Source organism: Benincasa hispida, chromosome 10, assembly GCF_027475165.1.
Source record: "Benincasa hispida cultivar pf3 chromosome 10, pf3_genome.v1.1, whole genome shotgun sequence".
In the NCBI taxonomy this organism is placed as follows: Eukaryota; Viridiplantae; Streptophyta; class Magnoliopsida; order Cucurbitales; family Cucurbitaceae; genus Benincasa; species Benincasa hispida.
In genome coordinates, this window is record NC_143487.1 from 60428258 (window position 1) to 60442662 (window position 14405).

Consider the following 14405-nt stretch of genomic DNA (forward strand, 5'->3'; position numbering starts at 1 on the left):
CCTTAATTCCTATGTGAAATGACTAGCAACGCATCGAAACCCCATAATAGTGGAATTTGGCAAAACTCTGACAAAATTGTTGAAAAATCCACTTGCAACACCGAAACCATTTAATTTATTAAAACAACTAGATGGAATGAGGAACGTTCATTCTAAATCTGGTCAATGGCGAGTAGGGGACAACGACAGGTGGTGGTCAGCGACGACCATTGATGAGAAGAAGAATGATGGAAAAGGAAAAGAGGAAGAAACTAGAAAGTCAGGAAGAATATATATATATATATATATATATATATATATATATATATATTAAAAATATAGAGTCGACTTTTCATTATAATTGATGGAAAAATTAACGGATAGATCAAGGCACTACTTAATATAAATATTGAAGATAAAATTGTTGAGTTTGAAAACTCAAATATACAAATGCAACCTAACCCAAATTTTATAGACTAAAAGTATATTGTTTATAAAAAATAATAACTACTTAAAATACAATTATAACAACTAATAAGTAATAATATATTTTAAATTAGAGAAACAATCTTAAATATAAAATATAAGGAAAAATACATTTTACATCTCTAATTTTTTAGTAGGGTGGCATTTAAGTCTAGCTTTTAAGTTACATTTAAACTCTTGAAATTAGGAAAAATGGTTTATTCATAAAAAAAAATGGTTATTTTTAACCTAAAAAAGTTTCCATTCTTCTAAATTAACATCTTCTCTAACCTCCTTCTTACCTTTTTCAGATTTTAAGTGAAAATGAAAATATCATTTTATCCCTCTTTCGAAGTGTCTTCCTATCTTTATACAACTTTTCAAATTCAATTTCAGTTTCAAACCTTAAACTTCAGTTTTCATTTTGTTTGTCCATGTGTTTTTGGTAAGTTTCAACTATCATCTTTGTAGTAGATTTGTTGTTATTTTCAAGGAAAAATTTTTGCCAAAAAGAAAAGCTCCATTGAGAATTTCTTGCAAGGATTTAAATTTCGTCTAAAAAAAAAGTACGTAAAATTTTCCGTAAGAATTAGAAAATATAATTGGGAAGAATTACGTAAATTTCAATTTTTGTCAAAAAACCGTGAGAGTTTTTTTTTTTTTTTTTTTTTTTTTTAAACTAAATTATATGTAACGAAAAAGGGCCATTTGATTTTTTTACACAATTTCATTTTTTTCACGTAAGTTTAAGTTAGTCTTTTTTTTTTTTTTTAAGATTTACAGGAATTAGTAAAGAGATAGTTTAATTTTTTTTATTTACTATTTTAGTTTTGAGTTGAAAAAAAAAATCTCACGAATTTTCGATAAAAATTGACATTTATGGAATTTTTCCAATTTTCAAGTTCGTATTGAAAATTTCACATAAGAATTGTTTTACAAGAAATTTTTCAATCTTTACGAGAAATCCCAACGAAATGTTTCTTTATCTATTTTTCTTTAAAAAATAATGAAAAATCTAGAACAAAGTGATAGTTGAAACTTACCAAAGACATGGAAACGAACAAAATGAAAAACTGAAGTTAGGTTAGTGTTAGTAAAGGTAAAATTGAATGCACTTGAATGAGTGACAAAATGGTATTTTCATTATGTGGGCTCTCCACTTAAAATTTGAAAAAAGGCCCCGTTTGGTAACAATTTAGTTTTCTATTATTTTTTTTTTGAAAATTAAGCCTATAGACATTATTTTCGCCTCCAAATTTTTTTCTTCGTTATCTACATGTTACCAATAATTTAAAAAATCAAGTCAAATTTTAAAAATTAAAAAAAAATATAAAAACTTGTATTTGTTTTTGGAATTTGACTAAGAATTCAACCATTATACTTAAGAAGGATTATCGTCTAATACTTAAGAATTCAACCATTACAAATAAAGCTTTTGACTTGATACATTGTGATATCAGTCTAATATGCATGTTGGTCATCGTTTTTTTCTCACTATTTGTTGATGATTATTTGAGACATACATGGTTATTTCATATGCGACATAAAGCTGATGCATTACGGACCGCCCCTTAGTTTTTTACCTTTGTGAAAAATCAGTACAGTGCTTATATAAAGGTATTTCGATTTATAATGCACCTAAACTAGCATTTATAGGTTATTTTTTTAAATAAAGGAGTCATTCACCAATTTTCATGTGTGGGTCGTCTCGAGCAGAACTCTGTTGTGGCAAGAAAACACTAACAACTTCTAAATGTTGCTAAGGCTCTTTTGTTTTAATCTAGAGTTCCTATCTCATTTTGGGGAGAATGTGTGTTAACAACTTTCTATCTCATTAATCGGACTTCTTAGCCTGCCACTGGATGGAGGACACTTCATAGTCGCTTAAATGGCACAAATGCATATTATAACTCATTTCATGTCTTTGGTTGCTTATGTTTTGCTTCGTCATTGTCAGCTCATCGATCCAAATTTTATCCTAGAGCTATTCCATCAGTTTTTGTGGGATATCCACCAAGGATGAAGGGTTATCGTTTATATGACATTGAGAAAAGACATTTTTTTAATCTCGTGATGTTTATTCCATGAGAATGTGTTTCCTTTTCACACTATTACTATTCAAGAGGATGTTATTGATCCATTTCCTGAACTTATTTTGCCACAGTCTTTTGAGTTTTATGGTTCTTCTTCTATTGCTCGTGAGGGTGTTGTTCAAGGAGTTCCTAATTCTAAATGTTGAAGCCACTAGCTTGGCTTCACAACTTGTTGATAATGAATTGGCTTTATTATGCCACAACTAGTCCTATCATTCAACCTCAGAGGGATAATCAATCACGAATTGTTTTGCCTCCTCAAAATGTCAATAAACCTCAAGTTCATTGGTCTCTTAGAACATCCAAACAACCATCATATTTGCAAGATTATCATTGCAATTTATTAAATGGTGGTATTCCCTTACTGAAGGAAATCGGAAGCGAGATTTCCATGAGCAGCGAAAGAACGATAATTCCAAATCACAATCATGAATGAACAATACATTTACAGTCGAATTCAAACAATCGGTTATACAAATAAAATGCAGAAATTACAGCATGAACAACAAATGCACAAAGGGCAAACTGTACGAACAATCGAAGAAGCGTCTCCATGCTCCGTTGCACACGATCGCTCGAACAACAGCAACCTTGAACGCTCGATCTACACGACCGCAACACAGAACGAACACAACACGAACACCGCGCTCGTCCTTAACGATCTCCTCGGCCACAAACTCTTCAACAACACGAACGGCCTCCACAGCACCACGAACGACCTCCAGAAAACGTCGACGGTGTCGAGTTGAGTCTGACACCACCAATAAGGCGACCTTGGTATTCTCGGCGTGAGAATCCAGAGGGTGGGCTTTGGTCGGACTTGGTATGAGGCAGACGAAGGAGGAAACACCGATCGTATACACGATTGGGCAAGTGGGAGATGGCAGAGACCTATCGTATAGGTCGATGCCCAATCTTTTAGATAAAGCTAAGCGATCGTTTAGCAAAATCTATGCGATCGTTTAGCTCATCGTTTAGCTCGGTCTGTCGCCTACAGACACTACACGATCGTTTACTTAGGGCAAGCGATCATCTAGCAAAACTATGCGATCGTTTAGCAAATACTTCGCGATCGTTTAGCTCGCCACTGCACGATCGTTTAGCTTGCCCAACTGTCGTTTAGTAAATCCATATTTACTTAACAACTACTGTGAGATTCTTTTGCGCGAGAGAGGAAACTCAAAAAACTTTTTAGCGTTTCTAAAACTTCTTTTTAAAATAGGAAAACCATTTTTCCTTTTAAACTCATTGTTACCATAATTCCAGTAACCACCCACTCACTTGGTTATTAAAGAAAAAGAATTAATTATCCAATAATTAATATTATTGTAAATATAAATTATAACAACTTATCATACTATATTTATAACCTATAGTTTTAATATTTTATCTCATGAAACATATAAACCATAGTTCTTTTTCTATTCCATGGTATTTAATGTACATCTCATTTACATCAATCCTCCATTAGATGTATCTCATACATCATACCGATTATATCATATATAATCAAAATACCTCTTGTTAATTTGAACATTTCAAATCAACACCAAGAACTGATCCTCAACTGAATCTATTGAGCTACCAAGAGGACCTCATGGACTTGTAGCTCGAAGCTCCAACAGTACGTGAATAACTGATGAAACTCTTTAGTCACGAGATCCACCATCCGTTAACTACCAGGCACTCCACTAAAGACCGACAGTTGAACTCTCCTTACCACAGATATATTATGTGTCCATCTTAACCAATCGGCAATGCAACAACCCTTCACATATCGCTCGTAAGTACAACTGGGCCAATAACCGTTATGCCCCTGTAGTTACATCTGTCTCCTTAAGTACCACTGATCCCTCTAATGAACATAAGTCATAGTCTTACTATGACTGAGTCTTCTCTTCCAAAGAGAAGCTGTGGCCACTATGTTCAATCCCCGATACCAGCTCTTAAGGGAGCAATCTCTCTACTTATCCCTACTCCGGGAAAGGAGTGAATTCCATCTTATCGATTGAGTTCCCAGCTCCCAGATCAGACAAGTCCCCAAAAAGGTAGGCATGTTGAGTTGGCAATCTGGCCACTCTCACCCATACTAATCAAAAAATCGCCCTCAAAGGTAGGAGTTCCCAAAACACTTAGGATTGGGGTCGTGTCACCTATGTTCGTTTAGGTGAGATGTAAGTCTCTAGTATCAACGATGTTATATATAGAGTCTAGTCATCTCGTGGTCCAGGTCTTATACAAACTTTTTGTATAGGACACCCCCACTCGCACGTCTCTATATGAATGATCAAGATCAACCATCTATAGTAGTTTACAACACTTGCATAGTTTACAACACTTGCAAACCTCTACAAAGCAGGCCATATCCGTAGTGTCACCAGGATCAGGTATCCCACCTTAATCCTTATACTATAGACCTATTTAGGTTATCACTTAAGACATGATCCACTTGTATATCACATATACATGCTTAAGTTCACATAAGATAACCAAGGAGCTTTGTTTATTGGATATGAGTAAATGCCAGAATTAAATAACACTTATTTTATTCATTGAACAATGTGTATCTTTACAAAATAACGAGACTTCGGGAGAATTAGGATACCAATCCCAACAATCTCCCACTTGTCCTAATGACTCGTGAGACTAATGTACAATACAATATAAAAATGTACAATATACAATAAACTAGGGCATACCCCAGTATCATCTCCCATTTGCCCTAGACAAGATGTTGCATGTCCCGTAGACCCAGACTCTCCAGGTGACCCTTGAACACTTTAGTCGTGAGAGCCTTTGTAAAAGGATCAGTAATGTTGTATCCTATAATATTAGATCCTTATATCCATATGCAAGCATGTAGTCCCTCATTCTCCGAAGATACTTGAGAATCGTCTTGACCGTCGTTCAGTGATCAAATCCTAGATTGGACTGATACCGACTGAAAATCCCTACTGCATAGAAAATTCGGGTCTGGTACACAACATTGCATGCATCAAGCTTCCTACAGCAGAAGCATAGGGAATCTATCTCATCTCCTCAACTTCTTGAGGTGTCTTAGGACATTGATCCTTAGACAGAATGATTCCATGCATGAAGGGTAACAAACCCCTCTTGGAATCCTGCATCATATACCTTGATCAACATTTGATCAATGTATAATGCCTGAGACGGGGCTAACTGTTTGTTCTTGCGATCCCAAATAATCTGAATCCTGAGAACATATTGTGCCTCACCCAAATCTTTCATTTGGAACTGGGCAACTAGCCACTTCTTAATGTCAGTCAAATACCCTATATCATTCCCAATGAGTAGGATATCATCTACATACAGTACCAGAAAAGCTACTAAGTTGTTGATGATCTTTTTCTAAACACAAGACTCATCAACGTTCTGGTCAAAGTCAAACGATTTGACAGTAGTGTCAAATCTGATGTTCCAAGATCTAGATGCTTGTTTCAGCCCATAAATGGACCTATTAAGCTTGCAAACTCTTTGATCTTGATCTGGAACTACGAACCCCTCTAGTTGAGTCATATAGATGGTCTCCTCAAGATTACCATTAAGAAAGGCAGTCTTGATGTCCATTTGCCATATTTCATAATCATAAAATGTGGCTATGGACAGAAGAATCCTGATAGACTTCAGCATGACAACAGGTGAGAAAGTTTCCTCATAGTCAACTCTCTCAACCTGGGTATAACCCTTTGCCACGAGTCTAGCCTTAAAGGTTTGCACCTTTCCATCTACACCTCTCTTTCGCTTAAAGATCCACTTACACCTAATGGGTCTTACCCCATCAGGTGGATCAACAAGCTCCCAGACGTTATTGAAGTACATAAACTTCATTTCCTGGTTCATGGCCTTGACCCATTTATCTTTGTCAACATCCTTCATTGCTTTCTTAAAAGACAACGGATCCTCGACCCCATCATTCGTAATGATGTTTTGGGCTTCAGTCAAACCCATGTAGTGATCCGGTGGGTTCATAACCCTCTCCTTATGTTGAGGCAGTCTTAACTCTTGCGCTGGTTGACTAGACGTTCCAACCTCAACAACTCTTGTTGATCTATCGGCTTGTTCAACAACATTTTGTTGAACACTCAGCAATCTCAGTCTCACTTGAGATCTCACGTAAAACAAGCTTACTTCGTGGCTTATGATCCCTTATGTGATCTTCTTCCAAGAAGATAGCATTAGTGAAAACAAACACTTTGTTCTCACTCGGATCATAAAAGTATCCACCTCTCGTTTCCTTGGGGTAGCCTACAAAGAGGTAAACCTTTGAACGCGGTTCCAACTTCTTTGGGTTAGTCGCTAGCACATGTGTCGAACAGCCCCAAATCCTGAAGTGGCGTAAACTACCTTTATTGCATCTCCATAACTCAAAAGATGTTTCAAAAACACTTTTTAAGGGAACATTATTCAGGATATAACATGCAGTCTGCACTGCATAACCCCAAAACGAGTCTGAAAGATGAGCATAACTCATCATAGACCGAACCATGTCTAACAAGGTCTTGTTTCTTCTTTCTGATACACCATTCCGCTGAGGTGTATCAGAGCCTGAGAGTTGGGATGCAATCCCATGTTCTATCATATAGTTCTGGAATTGGAGGTTTATATACTCTCCACCACAATCAGATCGTAGTGTTTTTATCTTCTTACCTAATAAGTTTTTAACTTCAGTCTTATACTCCTTGAACTTGTCAAGGGCTTCAGACTTACGTTGCATCAGGAAGAGATACCCAAACCTTGAATAATCATCTATAGAATAGAGGAAATATTCATACCCACCTCGAACTCTAACATTCATCGGACCGCAGAGGTCTGAATGTATAAGCTCAAAGGCTTCCTTGGCTTTGGAACCTTTTCCAGTAAAAGGTCGTTTGGTCATCTTGCCTTCGAGGTATGATTCACATACCGACAAGAAGTTTTCTTCTAAACTTTTTAGAAGTCCACTTTGCACCAACTTCTCAATCCTATTGAGGTTGATGTGACCTAACCTAAGATGCCAAAGATGGGTGTTTTCCTTTGAAGAAACCTTTGGTCTTTTAGCTGTTGTTATCGTAATGGACATTTCAGTGTTAAACAAGGCTTTTATGACTAATGGCCTTAGTACATATAAGTTATTTTCCATTGAACCATAACCAATCTCCATTCCATTCTTGAAGATAAACACTTTATTCTCAGAAAATGAGACGGAATAGCCTTGTTCAATGAGACAAGAAATTGAGATTAAGTTCCTCTTAATATGAGGAACTACAAAAACATTATCCAGTGATAGATAACGTTTCTTGTCAATAAATAACTTCAGCCTGCCTACAGCAACAACTGAAACAATCTCACCAGTACCGACTCGAAGAGTCATCTCTTCTTGTGGCAACGTTTTCCAGGAACTGTATCCTTGGTAAGAGGAATTGACATGATTGGTAGCACTTGAATCGAGAATCTAGGCAGAATCATCATTCTCTACCAGACATGTCTCCAAGACTAATAAATCGTATTTACTGTCTTGTCTCCTTTTTTGGAGAGTAGTGGGATTGAGGTCGTTTGCCATGAAATTCATTTCACATGATTCTTTCCACTGTAAATAATTGATCATTTTAAAAGCTTTAAACGGAAATACTAATGAGTTGCTGAAAAGAAAAACACATTGACCTACGTTAGGTTTTAAGCAAATACCTATTGTAAAACAAAACAACATCCAATAAGATTTTAGCAAAACTAACATGAACCCCGTATGACATCTAGTTTCGCAATGACGCTTCAAAGGTTTAGGATAAAAACCACCGAAGGGAGGACAATTATCCCTCCTCTGAATTGAGAAGTTCTCAACCAGTCATTAATACCAGAACAACTTTTGCTCCTATAACGACTAGCAATCATTGATTTGGCCAAGAGATCATTAACTTACTTAACAATTTCCCATAAGTGTGATCCACCATTTTAAGCCCTAAAGGTCCGTTTCGAAAGGCCAATCCGAAGGGAAAAAACCGAATTGGGGCAAAACCTAAAGCGACCTTATCCATTTTTGGAGTTCACCTTGATATTGACCAATTGCATAAAACCCATCCGAAAGGGGACACTCCGAAGGCAACACAATGGCGTACAGAATGATCTCACGGTGTGAACTAATGACAAAGACCATAGGACGTGTTGACACACACCCTTCACCCATTTACTATAAACACTCTCTCCGCTCACCTTGATATTGACTCATGTAAACACCAGCCGAAGGGGGATGCATCCTGGGCACCACGAGGCCAAGCATGAGTCTCACGGTGTGAACATACAGGGAGAAATGCGAGGGGAATCATAGACATATCTGATACGCCTCTTCCTCCCACTGAATATTATTTTATAACCTAGGGTTTAGCTTACTTAGAAAAAACACGGCTAAGGATTTTAACTAAATGACTTTTAGGTTTTTCCAAGAGTAACATTTACCTTGGATAGTTGAAACAACTTTTGATCATCATCCATTAAATTCTTTAACGGAATCTTTGACCAAAACGTCGCATGCTTGTTGAAAATCTATCTAATTCACCTTTCCAGGTAGGTTCCCAGGTAAGGGTGTTACGTTTCCGTCAATTTAAGAACTCCAGCCTAGCCAGAACCTTCCTTAGACAAAAGGTCCCTTATAGATAGGTATACAATAAATTTAATCTTTTATTTCAACCAATTTAATCCTATTAAACCAATTTTGAAAGATTAATCTAGGTTACTAAACTTGTTAGAACCATTTGCACTTAGGTCTATCTCAATTCAATTTTAAAACCCTTTTAAAAACTTGAGTTCACCCTACGTCCACATGTAACTCTGAATTGTTGATTTTAGGTCTAATTTCCTTTATAACACTTATAAATGGAAACAACCACCACAATGCGAAGCTAACACATGCAAGGCATTCACAACGCTTATAAACAGCCTAAGTGTCATGCTCAATGCATTGTCCATTCATTGATACTTCTTTTATATAACACTTATAAAAAACATCAATGAAACAAGCAATACATGCTTCCATTCACCCTTAAACTATAACATTTATAATAAAAGAATGATGCATGATAATGCTCACTACATGCAAAATATAACTCTTATATTTCATGATGCATGCACATGCTTTCAAGTAATTTCTTCATGTAATATTATAACATTTATAATACATGATGTATGAATAATTGCACAACCTAAGGTGGATTTTAACTATATGAAAAACACTTTGACATATAAGCACCATACATCACATGTATAAGCAATAAAAGTTGATGAACCGGGTAAAATTGCCTTAAAAATACAAAAGGAAAGCTAACTATTATAAAGACAAGGAGTCTCTGATTCTAACAGGCGAACCGGGTCTTGAACCGCTCGGGCAAAGCATCGCTTCTCCAACCATCCATCGTGTACTAAGCATCCCGCGATCATCTACACGATAAAATAAACTCTTTGCTCTACCGCTTACTAGCGCTCCCAGAGCTAAATGATCGTTTAGCATTTACTATACGATCGTTTAGAAAAATCCAAACGATAGTTTAGAAAAATCCAAACGATCGTTTAGCTGTTACTACACGATCGTGTACCTTTACTAACTTATGAAGCCTGAAGTATACGATCGCTTAGCGCGCTCCGCAAAATGTCTGCCTTCTGCGATCATCTAAGTGACTACGATGCCGCGAAGCACCATCGCCCAAGCGATCGCTTAGCTAGCGCCTCCGTATTGCATACGCGTGATCGCATAGGTGGTAACTAAGCGATGAAGCTTGCTAACTACACATCGTCTAGTGTGCGCCTTCTACTAAACGACGAGCATCGCATGCTTCCATTACGATCGTCTACCTCTAACGTCTACGCGATCGCGCAACCAATGCCACGCGATATGGTAAACGATTTACCCCATCGCTTAACATTAGCTAAACGATCATTTAGGAAATACTACACGATTGTCTAGAAAAAAACTACTAAACGATCGCTTAGTTAAATCCCAACGATCGTTTACCTGAGGCTACACGATCCGACCAACGCTTGATCTTCTTCTTCGTTGAGAACTGCATCGCCATGCGCCGAAGCTTCATCACGAACGACTTGACGAACTCAAACTTTTTGAATTACAGACTCGATTGTGATGTTAATTTCGCCCAAAAAAAGAGGGGCCCTAACAATTAACACTTTGTAATACCGAAAACTTTAACAAAAAAGGCAATTTAAACCCGAAACATTCATCAATTTATCCACAAACGCAGAAAACGGTTAACCACAAATGTAGAAACCCACCGCGACTGAAAAATGCATTCAAATCAGATCTGTAATTTGGAATATCAGAGAACCTGGCTCTGATACCAATTGAAGGAAATCAGAAGCGAGATTTCCATGAGCAGTAGAAGAACGATAATTCCAAATCACAATCATGAATGAACAATACACTTATAGTCGACTTGAAACAAGCAGTTAAACAAATAAAATACAGAAATTATAGCATGAACAACAAATGCACAAAGGGCAAATTGTATGAACAATCGAAGAAGTGTCTCCACGCTCCATTGCGTATGACTGCTCAAACAACAGCAACCTCGAACACTCGATCTACACGAACGCAACACAGAACGAACACAGCACGAACACCACGCTCGTTCTTAACGATCGCCTCCGCCATGAACTCCTCAGCAACACGAACGGCCTCCACAACACCACGAACAGTCTCTAGAAAACCTCGACGGTGTCGAGTTGAGTCTGACACCACCAACAAGGCGGCCTTGGTATTCTCAGTATGAGAATCCAGAGGGTGGGCTCTGTTCGAACTTGGTATGAGGTAGACAAAGGAGGAAACATCGATATTGTACACGATGATAACGGGCAGAAATGCACGTTATCATAGTGTTAAGTTCTTAAACAATGCTGGCTTGCATTGATAAAATATGATAGATTACGTCCAAAAAGTATTAAATTCATAACATTGCGGTCACATGCGGTCATCGCATAGAAAAAGTTAATTTTTGTATTTTTATGCAGAATATGCATTGACGCAAGGCAAAAAAAGCGATAATAAGAAATCAGCGGACGAGCACAGAATTATCGCAAGGCCTTACGGTGATTTATGTTTGCAAATATTTGCTCAAGAAGGATTTCCGTATAGAGCCGGCGCAACTTGGTGGGCGCATCTGGATCAAAGGCATAATTAATCACAGTAGGACAGAAAGCTGATGACGGTCGAATCCGAATTAAGTTGATAGCTGCTAACGATAACAAGTACATTCAGCTTTTCGGTGACAAATATTCGGTGCATCAGTTAGGAAATTAAAGCCATCTCATCTGTGCAATCATAAAAGAGAAGCCGCCTTTCACTCTGGAAGCTTTATAAATATCGAAAGCATCCTTCAGGAAAGGGGTTCACCAGTTCGAAAGTTTCGAATTCACAAGTTCTGTTCATATTCTTAGATTTCCTTTTATTTTAAGACGGACATGAGAGAAGGAGGTTATGCCGAAAGATCGTTTCGGTAAGCTTGGGAGAGCACCAGAAGCTTTAAGATCAGAGAAAGGGTTGATTCATGCGGAAGCAGGAATATCTTTTGAACCGAATAGAGATTGCTAGTGTAAAAGCTTCGGTCAGCAAGGGATTGCTACTAGGCTCTCTACCTTTAACTTTCATTTTTATTTTGTATTCAAACTCATTTATAAAAATGGAATTTACTTCTCTATATATGTTCGCTCTCTGTTATTTACACATGAGTAGCTAAATCTGTTGAATGGGTTAAGAAGCACTTAGCTAGCTTAACTGGGGATCTTCATTCTATGCTATTATCTTGTATTATGTATGCTTCATTCGTCCATTAGAGATACTCGAGAGGGTAGTCTTAGTATAGGATCTAGGCTTGGGAAGGTCATATTAGAATCTAGGCTCGAGAGAGTCAGATTACAACGTATAATCAAGAGATGAAAGCTTAGGAATAAGCACTATTTGCTATTAACGCATCGCATGCATCCTAGAGATAGGATATGATTGTGTGCGGTCAACTTGCCTTTATGCATCTTGCATCATCGCATAGAAAAAAGTAGAGACTTAGGAATAAGCTCTATGGACACTTTTACATTCAACACATGCGTCCTAGACTTAGGAGCATCGCATTTGCATTGAAAAATGACTTGCTGTGCATGGTTGTAGCATGATCGCATAGTCTGACGCATTCCCAAGTAACGCTAGCTAAAGACCTTCTCAACCCATTCATTCGCATACTCAGTGCATCTATCACTGTCGCATTTGTTATTTTCCATTACCGCAATAACCAAACAAACCAACAATTAATTGAGTTACCGGTTACCGTAAAGTTTTCTAAAATTTACCACCGAAACCTGTTTTCCCAAGTCCCTGCATTCGACCCTGGACTTACAGGAACTTGGTAGGGTTTACACTTGGATTCCACTGAGAAAACTTGAGGGCTCAACGTATTTTCATCATCGCAATTCATTCATAATTTCACATCATAAAATAACGCATCAAGTTTTTGGCACCGTTGCCAGGGACTTCGGCAAAATAGTGTGCTAATGGTAATTTTTTTGATTTCTTTGCAGACTCTCAATCTCTGGTGAATTACGACCCGAAGATTGAGAGGACATTTAGAAGAAGATTAAGAGACCGCTAACAACAACGGTAAAATAAAGAAGAGATGGCAGAGCAGCCTGAAAACGGAGCACCAAACGAAAACAACATCATGGCGAATCCAATCCTTTTGGCTAATGATCGTAATAGACCCATTAAGGAATATGCATCGCCAAACCTCTATGATTTCTCTCCAGGAATCATGAGGCCTACCCTCGATGGAAGCTGATTTGAAATGAAGCTGGTAATGTTGCAGATGATACAGGCTGTTGGGCAGTTTGGAGGAAGGCATGGCGAAGACCCACATGCCCACCTTCGGAGCTTCATAGAAATCTGCAACACTTTTGTGTTCCCAAATATCTCCACCGACGAAGTTCGACTCACACTGTTCCCATTTTTTTTATGCGATCAAGCAAGAAAATGGGCATATTCTCTCGAACCGAGGGAGATAACTTCGTGGGAACAAGTGGTGGAAAAGTATATGAAGAAGTATTTCCCAACAATCGAGAATGCTAGGAGAAGGAAATTAATAACAAAATTTGAACAAGAAGATGATGAATCGCTCAGCGATGCCTGGGCGAGATTCAAGCGGCTGATAAGAAACTGTCCACATAATGGCTTACCAGATGGCCTGTACATGGAGGTTTTTTACCAAGGACTGAATCCCTCTTTGTAGACCGCTGCCAATGCGGTAGCCGCTGGTGGTCTGCTAGACAAAACATATGAGGAGGCAAAGAGTATACTTGATCGCATTTCCAAAAACAACGAGGATTGGTAGGAAAGCGATCAAAGATTAAGAATTAAAGATAATGATGCAAACAACGGGGCCATCGCATCCTTGAAAAATCAAATGACTGTGATGATGAGTTTGATACAAGGCATTGGAATTAATAACACGGGAGAGAAAAAAGGGCAGGTCAATGCAATTGCTCAAACAACCGCAAGTTGTGTCATTTGCGGAGATGCTCATTCGATGGAAGAATGCCTAGCAAACCCGTAGTCAGTATGCTTCATAAAGAATAATCCCTATTCCGATACATATAACCCCGGGTGGAGAAACCACCTAAATTTTTCATGGAAAAATCAACAACAAAGCTTTCAACCAGTCGCGCAAAAAGGAGGGCCACCCGGATTTTTTCCGCAAAACAACGGTCCAATGTATAGTCAAGCTAGCAGCTTGCAAACTCCCCAATCTTCGTCCTTAGAGAGCTTGTTGAAGCAGTACATTGAAAAAAACGAATCAGTGCTTCAGAATCAAGCAACATCCATTCGAA

General features: G+C 37.8%; 1 non-coding gene across 1 annotated transcript; it reads right to left on the reverse strand.

The window, feature by feature from the left end:
* Positions 1–13645: 13645 nt before the first annotated feature.
* Positions 13646–13752, reverse strand: LOC120089532 (small nucleolar RNA R71). The gene has a single exon (XR_005485207.1). It is a non-coding gene; the product is annotated as a small nucleolar RNA R71 (small nucleolar RNA).
* Between the last annotated feature and the right edge of the window lie 653 nt (positions 13753–14405).